Source organism: Gracilinanus agilis, chromosome 2, assembly GCF_016433145.1.
Source record: "Gracilinanus agilis isolate LMUSP501 chromosome 2, AgileGrace, whole genome shotgun sequence".
In the NCBI taxonomy this organism is placed as follows: Eukaryota; Metazoa; Chordata; class Mammalia; order Didelphimorphia; family Didelphidae; genus Gracilinanus; species Gracilinanus agilis.
The window spans coordinates 522,160,581-522,174,676 of NC_058131.1; positions in this window are offsets into that span (position 1 = coordinate 522,160,581).

The window sequence follows — 14,096 nt, forward strand, 5'->3', positions numbered from 1 at the left end:
TAGCCAAATGATATGTTTTAGCTTAAGCCCTTTGTATTTTGAACCATTTGGGGTCTATCTTTTCCTGTTCCAAGATCATTCTCTTTGTCAGAGGAAACAAAAAAGAGTAGGAAAAAAAATAAAAAGAATTAAGCAACTCTACCATTAATCTGTCATCCACTGTGGTATGACTTCATCAATTAATAGATCATTCTAGATTAACCCTGTTTCTTTTTCTTATTAGATAAGCAAACTAGCAGATCAGGGAGATGCTGCAGTGTAGGTACAATTTAACTGGACATTAGCAAAGTATTTGGTATAGTCTTGTACTATTTCTTGAGGACAATATGGAATAATGGAGGCAAAATGGTAGGAATAATGAGTAGAGGATGAAAAGAGGCAGAGTTGAGCTTAAAGGGAAAACTTTCCAATGATTAAATGGTCCAGAAATAAAATGAGAGTCTTGGAGTTGGATGGCCACAAGGATCATTCTTGTTCATATAAGAGGTTGGGCTAGACTCACTAGAGGGTAACTAAGGATTCTTCCAAGTCTGGCAGCTAGGTGGCACAGTGGGTAAGAATTTAGAATCTAGAAGACCTGAATTCAAATCCCTCCTCAGGCACTTACTAGTTGTGAGACCCTAGGAGAATCACTTAAGCACTTTGTGCCTTACTATCTTTATCTGTAAAATGTAAGCAGTAACTCTTGCTGGCTTTGGGTCCAATTAGTATTTTTCTCTGAGAGTTTGCTTGAAATTGTTTTCACATTGTTTTCTTCTAATTTTATATCCTGCTCTCTGCACTATAGTAGCTTTTTATGGTCAAATTATTTTGTTGCTATTTGCTCATTTTCCTAACTTATTTCTTAACTTTGATCTTCATATTAAAGTTGAGTTTTGCTTATTGGGAGTGGGGAGGCAATATCCCAAACTTCAGACTTTTTCCAAGCTAGTTCTGAGGATCTTTAAGTTTTGGATACTTCCAAAGTGGTATTATCCTAGGAGAGTTGTGATCACTGCTCTTCTGCTCTGCCCTCTTATTTTTACCTAGAAAGGGGCCCCATCCCTGCATCCACAAGTACTAATGCTTCTTTTGGCCTCAGAATTATGGCCAGGGCCCCTGTTCCTTTATGCTGACCACAAGCACTCCTCTTCACCCTGGAACTACCATGTAGAACTGCATATGGTCAATAGAAATGCTTATCAGTCCTTGAAAGCAGAGACTGTTTTTGCTTTTTGTATTTGTATTCCTAGCGCTATGTAGAGTTCTTGGCATATTTTTGTTGTTCAGTCATTATTCACACCTGTCTGACTCTTCAGGATCCTATTTGAAGTTTTCTTGGCAAAGATACTAGAGTGGTTTGCCATTTCCTCCTCCAGCTCTACTTGACTCCAGACACTAATAACCTAACCACCCAATCTATAAGCTTGGCATATAGTGTTTAATAAATGCTTTTTAATCTATTCATTCAGTGCTAGTATGTAGCTTAAACACAGATCTCTGAGCTCCAAGTCTGATGTTATTCCTGCTATTCCATACTAACTTTGCCTAGATGTTGGAGATCATACAGTTCAGAGCTTGTAATGTTCTTCAGATTCTCCTTAATCTTTTTTTCTGACCCATCTATTTATCCATGATAGACAGTGATTTTTCAGGTAGGAATCCATTATAGAATCATAAATTAAGAATTCCGAGTGATCACTGGAAGTCATCCTGTCCAACTCTCTTACTTCACAGATGAATAAACCAAGGCACAGAGATTAAATCAGATTGGAAGTAGTGGAAGAATTAGGACTTGTACATGAATCCTCTGGTTCCAAATCTATGTTGTTGTTGCTTTTCAGGACCTGGAGTTAAGAAGAAATGTTCAAATCCAGCCTCACACTTTTACTAGCTGAGGGCAAGTCTCTTAGGCTCTGTGTGTGTCAGTTTCCTCATCTGTGAAATGGCATTAATGCTCCCAGGGATGCTGTAAAGATACAATAGGATTAGATTTATGAAACACTTTGCAGTCTTTAAAGGACTATATAAATTCTGTTATTATCTCAATGACCATCTGATCATTTGAAAGATACCTCTTTATCACAAAGTAAGTTTTTATAATATATAAGGTTTATATAACATATTAATATGTCGCAATCTAACCTTTACTTGAAGATATACTATGAGGGAGAATTCTATGCTCCCCAAGACAGCCCATTCAACTTTTAGATAACTAATTCTTAGGAAGTTTTTCTTTACATAAAACAAAATTGTTTCTTTGTAATTTTTGTCCTCTGAGACCAAGCAGAAATCTAATAATGATGAAGATGATTTTAAGGAATAAGAAGATGGAGGAGGAGGAAAATAACACGTACAAGAACAATGAAGTGGAGGAGAAGGAGAAAGAAGAGGAAAAGAATTAGGAGAGGAACCAGGATTACCACTAATAGTTACCTACCCAGTAAAATTGAATTAATCCTTTGAGGAGTAAAATGGATATTCAATGAAATAGAGAACTTTTAAGCAGTCTTAATGAAAATACCAGAACTGAATAGAAATTTTGACATTCAAAGAGAAGACTCAAGAGATATAAAAAAGGGCAATCATGAAAGAGTAATCATAAAGGACTTATAGTTATACTGCTCACATTCCTATAGGGGAAGAAGATACATGTAACTCTTAGCAATTTGATCATTAGGGCAGTTAGAACTAGGCTGTGTAGAGAGAGGGCATGAGTGTAAGTCAATCATGTAAGGGTGAACTCAAAACTAAAAGAATGTAGGGATGAGAAAAAAAGACACTTTAAGAGAAGAGAAAAGCAGAATGGGGCAATTTTTCACAATAAAGAAAGAGTAAAAGGAAGAGTTTTTGCAATGGAGGGAAAAGTGGAGGGTGGGAGACAATGTTTGAATTTCATTGTCATCAGAATTGGTCCAAAGAGAGAAAAATGTGTGTGTGTGTGTGTGTGTGTGTGTGTGTGTGTGTGTGTGTGTGTGTGTGTGTATGTTTAGAAATCTATCTTACCCTATAGGGAAATAGGAGAGGAAGGGGATAATAAATATGGAGGCAATTTTAAGGGGGAGGGCAAATTAGGGAAAGCAGTGGTTAGAAGTAAAATAGACTTTTGAGGAAGGACAGAATAAAAAGAAAGAAGGAAAAACAGAAAAATGGTATGTAAGGAAATATACAATCATTGATTATAACTTTGACTGTGAATAAGATAAGCTGACCCATAGAATGGAAGCTGATAGAAGAATGCATTGGATAGCAGAATCTAAAAATAGACTGTATATAAGAAACACCCTTAGGACAGAAAAGCAACATAGCATTGAAATAAAGGGCTGAAGAATAGTCTATTATGCTACAGTGGAAGAGGAGATGATAGCAATCATGATCTCAGACAAAGCAAAAGCAAAATTAGACCCAATTGAAAGAGATAATCAGGGAAACTACAATTTACTAAAAAGTACTATAGACAATGAAATGCTATAAACATTTTATAGCAAATTTCTCTGATAAAGGAGTCATTTCTCAAATATATAGGTAACTGAGTCAAATTTAGAAAAAATAAAATCCATTTCTTCAATTGATAAATGGTCAAAGGATGTGAAGAAGCCATTTTTAAAAGAAGAAATCAAAGCTACCTATACTCACATGGAAAAAAATGTCCTAAATCACTATTGATTAGAGAAAGGCAAATTAAAATAATTTTGAGGTACCACTTCAGACCTCTGAGAAATAACAAATGCTAGAGGGAATGAGGAGAAATAGGTACGTTGGTGGAGTTGTGAACTGGTCCAACTATTCTGGAGAACAATGTGGAACTATGCTCAAAAAGTTATAAAACTGTACATACACTTTGATCCAGCAATACTACTACTAGAACTGTTCCCCAAAGAGATCAAAGAAAAAAGATCTATATGTACAAAAATATTTATGACAGTTCTTTTTGGAATTGGAAAATGAGAGGATGCTCATCAAATGAGGAATGGCTGAACAAGTTGTAGCATATGATCGTGATGGAGTATTATTGTGATATAAGAAATGATCAGGGAGTGGTTTCAGAAAAACCTGGCAAGCTCTGTACATGAACTAACACAAAATGAAGTGAGAACTGGGAGATCGTTGCGCACTGCAACAACAATGTTATAATGATGATCAACTGTGAAAGACTTGGCTACTCTGATCAATACGATGATCCAAAACAATTCTGAAGGACTCAGATGAAAAAATGCTATCCACCTCCAGAGAGAGAACTGATGAACCCTGAATGCAAAGAGAAACATACCTTTCTCACTTTCTTTAATCTTTTTGTGATAGGACAATATAGAAATATGTTTTACATTTCACATGTATAGTTGATATATTGTTTGCCTTCTCAGTGGGTGCAGGAGGGGTGGGAAGAAAGGACAGGATCTGGAACTCAGAATTAAAAAAAGAAAAGAATGTTTAAAAGAAATAATGTAAAATTTAAAAATAAAGTTCAGAGGTAAAGTAGAAGAGAGGGTTGGAATGGTACCTGGGGAATTCGAAGAAGATGGAGAAAGAGCCAGTGGAATATGTGTTAGGTTTCAGAAGAAAAAAAAAAAAAGCTAAGGTCTAGAGGACAGAGAAAGTAATCTGGAACAGTTACTGGGGGAACGATATAGTTAATCATAGCAGACTAGAAGGATTGTCTAGTAGGGTCCAACTGAGGTTATGCACTATAAATTTATAGAAGATGAAGTCAGCATGATTTTATGTTAAAGTCCCAAGATGCTTCTAAGAGCAGTTATAGGTGTTGTAAAAATTGCACAGAAGGTGATGGAATTTTGCAGGGAGAATGGTTTACTTGAATTCTTATGGGCTGACAAGGGAAGCTATAAGAGGAACAAATAAGAGAATGAGGTTGTGACTGGGAATGAAGGTCTTTTGACTAGCAAAGGAATCAAGGAATAGAACTAGCAGGTACAAGCATGTCCCAGACAAAGGCATTTATGAGGATGACTATACCCTCTTCCTCTCTGCATAATTTGTGATCTAACAACAAGTCTTCTTGCTGTTCCTCAAACAAGATGCTCCATCTCCCAACTCTGGACATTTTCACTGACTGAACCCTATGTGTGGAACTCCCCCTTCTGTTCTTTGCTTCCTAGCTTCAGAGACTTCCTTCAAATCTTAGTGGAAGTCCTACCTTCTGCAAAAAAAACCTTTCCCAGGAGTCTTTAATCTTAGTGCCTCCTCTCTAAGAACACCCTCAAATTAGTCTATATATAATTTGTTTGTACATATTTGTATGGATATTTTGTCTCTAACAGAGTTCAAACTGGGAGCTCCTTGAGAACAGAGATTGTTTTTAACACCTCTTTCCCAGGGTCATTGTGAGGTTCGAATGAGGTTCAAATTTGTAAAGTGTTTATCACAATGTGTGGCAAAAATAGGTTCTTAAGTGCCACATAAAGAATAATGGATGTGGCATTATGGGACTTAGGTTCAAATCCTAGCTTTACCATCTACTACCTCTGGAACCATGGGTAAGTAACAACCTCTTTGAGCCTTAGTTTCTCAGACATAAAACAATGGGGTTGGACTAGATGACCTCTAAAATTCCTTCTAGTTCTAAAACTATGATCCCATATATCATACTCTAAAAAGGCAAACTTCAGTGACACTTAGAAGACTCACTGAGAAATTGTAATTTCCTCAGATGATAAAGGAAAAAAAACAACTATATGTTCTAAAATATCTAAAGCAGTTCTTTTTGTGGTGCCAAAGAACTGGAAACTGAAAGGATGTCCATCAAGTGGGAAATGACTGAACAAATTGCGGTATATGATTGTAAGGGAATACTATTGAACCATAAGAAATGGCAAACAAAATGATCACACACACACACACACACACACACACACACACACACACACACACAGAGTTCTGGGAAGATTTATATGAAGTGATGCAAAGTGAAATGAACAGAACCAGGAAGATGTTGTATACATTAAAGACAATAATATATGATGATCAACTATTATCAGGCAGACAAGGATCCAGGACAGCTCTAAGGGATTAATGAAGAAAAAAGCTAGGAAGATGGGGAAAGGGTAGGAGTGAGAAAAATTAAAAGAACAAAAATGTACATTATAAATATTAGCAAACAAAAAGAGATATTTATTGCATACTCTTTGATTCAGTACCATTATTAGGTCTATATGTCAAAGAAAAATTTTTTGAAAGGGGAAAAGGACTTATTGAACAAAAATATTTATTACACCTCTTTTTATGGTAGCAAAGAATTGGAAATTGAGGAAACGTCCATCAATTGGGGAATGACTGAACAAATTGTTGCATATGATTGTAATGGAATACTCTTTTGCTATAAGAAATGATGAACAGGAAGATTTCAGAAAAACCTGGAAAAACTTACATGAACTGATGCAAGTGAAGTGAATGAAACAAGATTGTATGCAGTAACAGCAATATAATATGATGAACAACAGTGAATAAACTAGCTATTATCAGCAAGACAATCCCAAAGACTCATAATGAAAAATGCCATCATCCTCCAGAAAAGAACTGATAGAGTCTGGATGCAGACAAAAACATACTGTATTTCAATTTCTTTCTTCACTTTTTTCTTGTTTAACATCTCTTCCACAAAACGACTAATATGGAAAAATATTTTACATGATTGCACATGTGAATCTATTTTGTATTGGGAAAGGTTGGGGGTGGGAGAAAGGAAAGAAGAGAAGGTGGAATGGAGAAAGAGAACTTGAAACTCAAAAATATATTTTTAATGAAGTTAAAAACATTGTTTTTTACATGTAATTGGGGAAAAATAAAGCATTATTAAAATATTAAAAAATGTATATCCAGTTTAAAATGCAGTCAGAAGGGGCAGTTAGCTGGCTCAGTGGATAGAGCCAGGTCTAGAGAGGTACTGGGTTCAAATCTAGATTGAGATACTTCTTAGCTGTGTGACCTTGGACAAGTCACTTAACCCCAGATGCCTAGCCTTATCACTCTTCTGCCTTGGAACCAATATTTAGTATTGTTCCTAAGACAGAAGGATAATTTAATCTCATGTACAACAATCCCTGTGGAATTGATCTACTCACTGAAAGACCCTTTCCTTGTATGAGTTTTAAATTTTCACTTTACCCTAGAGGTAGTTGGAAAAATTTCCACAGTCATGGGAATTTTCATAACCCTATTTATCTGTATTCCTTTGGGGAAGAGAGCAATAAGGGAAAGGGTAAAAAAAAAAAAATATGGGAGAAAAAAATTATCCCCCAAAGTTGCAAGATAATCATTTACTCCTGACAAGCTTATCTGGAAAAACTTTAGTCAGAGGTCACATGGAAACACAAACCTTCCCTGCATTTAAATGGAAAGTGGCCAGTTTCATTAGCCTCAAATAAAGAAGCATTTATAGCCTAAAGAGGCCGTCTAGTTTTCATGCACACTGTAAGAGCTTACTAAATGCGTTATCTCTCAATCATGCAACCATAGCCAAAGAAGTATCAGGTTCAATGCCCTGTAAAGCCATTTGTAAGGTGCGTGACTTTGTTCAAGGTAATAAACCTTTGTTTCACACGGTTTTTTAAATGTAAGTTTCCTCTCTAGGGATGACACAGACTTTCTGATGGCCAAACTATGGACTGCACATACACACCCAGAGGAGGGGCAGAGGATGACTATAGCTTCTCAGTTGAAAACAGGAACATGTGGGGAGAAGAAAGTCACTGTGTGTGAACCTTCAGTGGATTTTCCCAGAACTCTTAGCGAGCTGCTAGCTACTGTATGGGAAAACCCTGGCTCTCAGTCAATTTGTTCCGTGTTTTTGTAACCATAGAGAAACCTCTTAGCAATTACACCTCCTGAGAAAGCCAGTAAATGGGCGAGATGGGGGTTAAAGAAAATAAAAAGCAAGGAGGAAAGGATGTAGGGGTGGTTAAAAATAAACTTATCAGATGAGGATTAAATTCTGAAAATGTTATCTTGACCAACAGGAGAGTGGAAAGAAAAAAAAAAAGCACTTCAAGGAGAGTCTAGTCCACAGGATGAATAACCATAAAAATAGGAGGAAATGCCCAAAAGTAGGTGCCAAATATGCCAAGTGGAGTCACGACTGCTTTTCTCAAGGTACTATCTTTCCAGGATTGTTCCAGCCAGGATTCTCACTGACTTGGGTCATCAGAAGACCTAGATTCAAATCTTGACTTTGCCACTTCTGTCTGTATGGGTCTTGGTCAACAAACTTGGGCAAGACCTCTCTGATCTTTTTTCCTCATCTTTTGAAAAGATGGCACAGGGTAAGGGGTGGGAGGGAGGAGAAAAGATGGTCTAAGATCTCTTCCAGTTCCAGTCTCTGACCCTTTGATCCTGGCAATTGATCAATAACTCAAATATCGAAACTGAAATGTGAATTGTGAGAAAGATCCTTCTCAGAGTTACAACTCAGGGTTCTAGCTATCTAAGGATTTCTGGGACTATTTCTAAGATTTCCAAGAAATCTAAGAATTTCTCAAATCCAGACAATTGGAGCAGAAAGGGGGTGAAGAGCAAGGTTAAGAACAGGCATGACTTATTTATAGATGAGGAAATTGTGGTCTAGAAGTGACTAACACATGGTCACATAGCTATTAGTGGCAGAGCTGGGAACTGACCCCAGTTCTTATTTTGAGATCTACTCTTTCTTATAGTACTAATGACCTCTTTCCCCAAATATACATTTATGAAATACTTTCTACCTGCCAGGTAATGTTATTTGCATCATATCCATTAGTCTGTGCTCATTTGACCCTCATTTGCCAGAACTAAAAAAAATAATAAAAAAAAAATTATAAGATATCATATGGTATAGTTGAAAAAAAAAACTGCCTAGTTTTAGAGTCAAAGAATCTAGATTCAAAACACTTCTAGCTGTATGACCTTGGAAGCAAGTCACTTAACTATGTTATGGAGAATGTATGGGTAATCTTCTGAATCTTTAGGTTAAAGGAAAGAATGAAAGTGATTGAGGTGATAGGAGAGGAATGAAAGGGATGGCTGAGTTTCAGGGAAAGAATGGACAAGGTGGTATTTGGATAGTAAGGGTACAGGTGAGGTATTCAGGAGAGGCAGCTAATACAAACTAGACACTCAGGCTAGAGACAGAGGACACTGGAGGGGTATAGGCTGAACCCTTCCAGGCAGGAAAGGTACTTCTTTAGACACAAGGAATAGGGCCAGTCAGAAATGGTTTGAATCTGACCAGGGCTTTCTTGTCAGTTTCTCAAGTCCTCAAAGGAGGAGTCGCAAGGCTCCTCCCTGTCAGTGAAACTGAAGGGCTTCAGAAGGAAGTGTTGGGCAACTACTTCCTCCCAAGATGGATGCCTCCAGTTCCCTCAAGAAATAAAAGAGAATAATTTATTCCCCTTCAACCCTTGCCTAATTCTTCAACACAATGATTCACCAGAGGGTTTGATTAGGTAACAAGGGGATTTATTGAAATTCAGGGTTGGTCTGAAGGAGAGAGGGATTTAGGGTTTCTGACAGCTACTAGGGAGAAACTCAAGATGGGGGAGGGTCACAGGAATGGTTTAGACTGAGAGAGAACCTGCTCTCTCAGCCAGGGAAGATTTGCCTGCTTTTAAAGTAGAGGGTATGCTAAATCAATAAAGCAAGGGATGGTTTGATTCAAGGATGTCCTACTTGCCTATGGGGAAACTAAACCCATAAAATCTATTCACTAAAACCCAAAAGCCACCCTTCCTCCTAGAGCCCACAGGAAAAACAGGAAAGGTAACAGGGAAATAGTATGGAGAAGGTCAGGGAGAGGTCCAGAGAAATTAGCTAAGTTCAAATTGTCCAGAGACAAGGCACAGGCCAAAAGCAAAGCTGAAAGCCAAAGGCAGAGCTACAGTTGGTCCTTCCGCTCTCTTAAAGCTCAGGAACCAACTGACTGTTTGTCAAGATTCTAAGGTTTAACTGCCAGAAGTTTTCAGTTAACTTTTGCAAGGGCAAAAGCCTTTATTGCATCTTTGCATTACAACTAACTTCTCTGGGCCTCAGCTTCCTCTTCTGCAAAAATAAGTGGTGGTGGTGACTTAGATCAGTGGTGTCAAACTTAAAAAGAAATTAATCCCTGTAGTTCATATAGAAAACCACAAGTTAACATTATTGATGTTTTATTGGATTTTTATTTTGTTTAACATTTTCAAATTGCATCTTACTCTCCAAACTAGATGACCTCTAAGATTCCAGATTTGGTCTCTGATCTTGACAATTGAATCGATTTTTTCCCACTTTTAAAAAGATACTCCATCTTCTCCAGACTTCTTTTACCACCCTGAAGCCGCACCCAGCTCTCCATCCATCACTTCAGCCTTGGAATTCACACATTTTGAAAGAACCCTTCCCCTTCAGCCTTTCCCTGATTGGATGGTTCAGTCCAAGATCTTCATTTAAAGAGTTTCTGCAGGCAAACTTCACACTGGACTTTTCCCATGCTCTCAAGTTGGATACCTTCCCCTTCCCCAATCCTTTTCATCTCCCTTTCTTATATTATCTTCCCTTATTATAATGTGAGTCCCATGAGGGCAGGAACTATCTTTCTACTTGTATTTCCAATGCCTAGCCCAGTGCTTGGTATATTGTTATCATTTAGTCTAGTCATTTTTCAGTTATGCCCAAGCAGTCCCTTTGGGAATGTGGGGGTTCTTGGTAAAGATACTGAAATGATTTGCCATTTCTTTCTCCAGTTCATTTTACAGATGAGAAAACTGAGGCAAACAGGGTTAAGTGACTTCCCCAAGATTGCACAGCTAGTGTTTGAGGACAAATTTGAATCAGGTCTTCCTGACTCCAAGCTTGGCACTCTATCCACTGTGCCACCTAGCTGCCCCCCTAAGCACATGTCATATAGGAAACATTTTAATAAATGTTCATTGATAGTCTACACTCCTTCATTTCTGTTAATAATTGATCTTCACTCTTCTTGGTTTTGCCACCTCATGTCCACCTTTAAAAGGGAAATCTACCAAGACAGGTTCTCAGCAGGTACCTAATTTAGATATAAAGGGTCATCAAATCCTTTGACCCAGCAATACAAAGAGATCAAAGGAAAAGGAAAAAGTTCCATATATACAAAAATATTTATAGCAGCTCTTTTTGTGGTGGTAAAAATTGGAAATTGAGGGGCTTTTTATCAATTGGGGAATGGTTAAATAATTTGTAGCATATGGTTATGATTAAATAGTGTTGTTAAAAAATGATAAAGATGATAGTTTCTGAAAAACCTGGGAAGTTTTATATGAACTGATGCAGTGAAATGAGCAGAACCAGTAGAACACTGTATGCATTAACAGCAGCAGTATTGTAAAGATAATTAACTGTGAAAGACTTAGCTACACAGATAAATTCATTGTGTGGCACTTATTCCAAAGGACTGATGATGAAAAATACTGTCCATCACCAGAGAGAACTGATGAACTCTAAGCACAGATTGGAAAATATTTGTTTTCACTTTCTTGATCTTTCTTTCTTACTTTTTGGCAACATAGCTAATATGTTTTGCATGACCTCACATGGGTAATGGATATCTATTGGCCTTCTCAATGAGTGAGGGAGGAGGTGGAGAGGAAAAGAATTTGGAACTGAAAATTAAAAAAAAAAAACCAAAATGTGACTTCCCTCTCAAGAAATGAGTATTAAAAACAAGGGGCTTAAACACAGATTTGAACATAACCCAGTGTTTATTGATACTGAAGTGATTTCATTTCACAATTTAAGTCAGTCAACCTGTAGGGTTTGGCAAGGGCAACATAGACACATTTAATCAGCCACAATCCAAAGGTGGTGGTGACCAGCACACACACAGCCCCAGGCAGGCTTTGTCCCTTTTGAAATCACAAAGTGGTCTTTATAGATTTTTCTGAAAATACTCAAGCACTGAAATGAATGGAAGATTATTTACCTGTGAGTGATACAAAAAAAAGCAACTATTTTCCAAAGCATTCTACTACAGCAAGTTCAGGAAAATTGCTAAAAAGGAAATAAAAAAAAAAAAAAGGAACTAGGGGCCATATTTCAACTTTCAGAATATACTGAAGAGCTAAAAAAAACAAAAACAAACCCTCAAAAAGTTGACTAGGATCTTTTTTCAGTCCAGGGGTTCTTCACTTTTGTTATGTCATGGACATCAGTGGCAGTCTGATGAAGAAGGATAGGGGCCCATTCTCAGAATTGTTTTTAAAATTCATAATTGAAGGAATGCCAAATTTTAGAGTTTAGCGAAAATAAAGATGTAAATTTCCCCATAAATTCACAGACCCACTGAAACCTGTCCAAGTACCCCAAGTTAACAAGCTCTGTTCTAGAGTCAATCTTACAAAAGTCCAAGGAAAAGGGAGCCTTTGAAAAATAGTGTTTGGAGCTCTCCATCATATCCCCAGAACTCAGACTTTCCAAAATGGTCCCTGGAGTGATAAAAACAAAGAGGGCAGAAGGACTGAGGCTCTGCCTACTTGTAGGATCCATCTGAAGAGGAAATAATGCCTTAGGGCAACTAAGCTCCATGGATCTCTTTTCCTAGCTTATATACAGGTAGATCCTAAATGGAAAGGCATAGACTTTTTTTTTTAAAGGGGAAGAGGGGAATATATCCTTTTCTCATATCAAGTTTCCTCTCTTACAAAGAACAGCAATATGCCAGAACCGATGTTCAAACTCAATGCAGTGCCTAAGGGAGGGCTCCAAACTCAGTACAGTAGGGAAACCACAAATGTTTTCACTCCAGATGGCAAGTGCTACTTAGCTATGATGTGTGTGTTCACACCTTACAGCTAATGCCCAGAATCCAATAGAGGGGCCGATAATGTTCAGCTCCAGCCAAGAGATGCTCCATCTCTTGGAGAATCATCTCCTTTCCACTGAAAATTCTCCCCCTCAGCCTCATGTGGCCCCTTGTTGATAGGTTTATGGTACGACTTTACAAATTAACTTAGGCAACAGGCTGGCTTGGCGTATAGTTAAAAGCACACTGGATTCAGACTTTTCTTTAGGTCCCTACCTCAACCAATCAATCAAATCCACTAAGTATCTACTATATGGATATTGTGCCAAATGCTGGGGGTGCTTATTTGCTGTGCTAGGCTTGGGCAAAAATCATCATCCCCACCCCTTAGCCTTATACCAACATGGAATGGAACTTTATCTACTTCCTTCCAAATTTGTTATAAGAACACCGAAATGCTGACTATAAAATGTCTGCTGGGTTCGGTCTTTGCTCCTGGATTTGAACCCCAAGCTCTGCATATGTGGCAAGCTAATTGTGGGCAATCATCCCCTCAACACTCTTTCTCTCTCCCCCCACCTCTCTCTCTCTCTCTCTCTCTCTCTCTCTCTCTTCTCCTCCTCCTCCTCCTCTGCTCACAGAGGCTCAGTTTCCTCATAAGTTAAATGGCAAGAATGACCTAGATACCTTCCAAGGTTCCTTTCAAACTATGATTCCTTTAAGACAAAGTTTTCTCAAACTCCTCCGAAGCACTAGAGGTTCTCAGGAAACAAGCAAAAAAAATTTTGCATTTTTTTTTTGGAGTTCATACTAATTTTTATTTAATATACAGATGTATGTGACCTTGCTCTTCTAAATCAGGGACCCTAATTTTTTTTTTATCTCATAGACCCCTTAGCAAGCTGGCAATGCCAATAGATTGGTCTCTGAATTTTTTTGAATTTCCAAAATACAAAAATAATAATCCTATTGAAATAGTTATCAAAATACTTTTTAAAATTCATGGACCTCAAATCAAGACCTCTGTTCCCAGAGTCAACCTTAAAAAGATAATATCAAGGAAAAGGCAGCTGAAAGTGCCTTTTAAAATACAACTAAGTTTGTTGCTCTTCAAATGACCGAAACCAGTCATTCCAAAGTTGTCCAGAGAGTAAGATTTGTTCTTCTTTCAGTCATTTTTTCAGTCATGTCCTACTATTGGTGACCCCATTTGGGATTTTGGCAAAGATACTGGAGTGGTTTGACATTTCCTTCTCCAGCTCATTTGAAAAATGAGGAAACTGAGGCAAAGAGGATTAAATGACTTGCCCAGGGTCACCCAGCTAGTAAGTCACTGAGGCCAAATTTGAACTCAGGAAGATGAATCTTCCTGACTTCA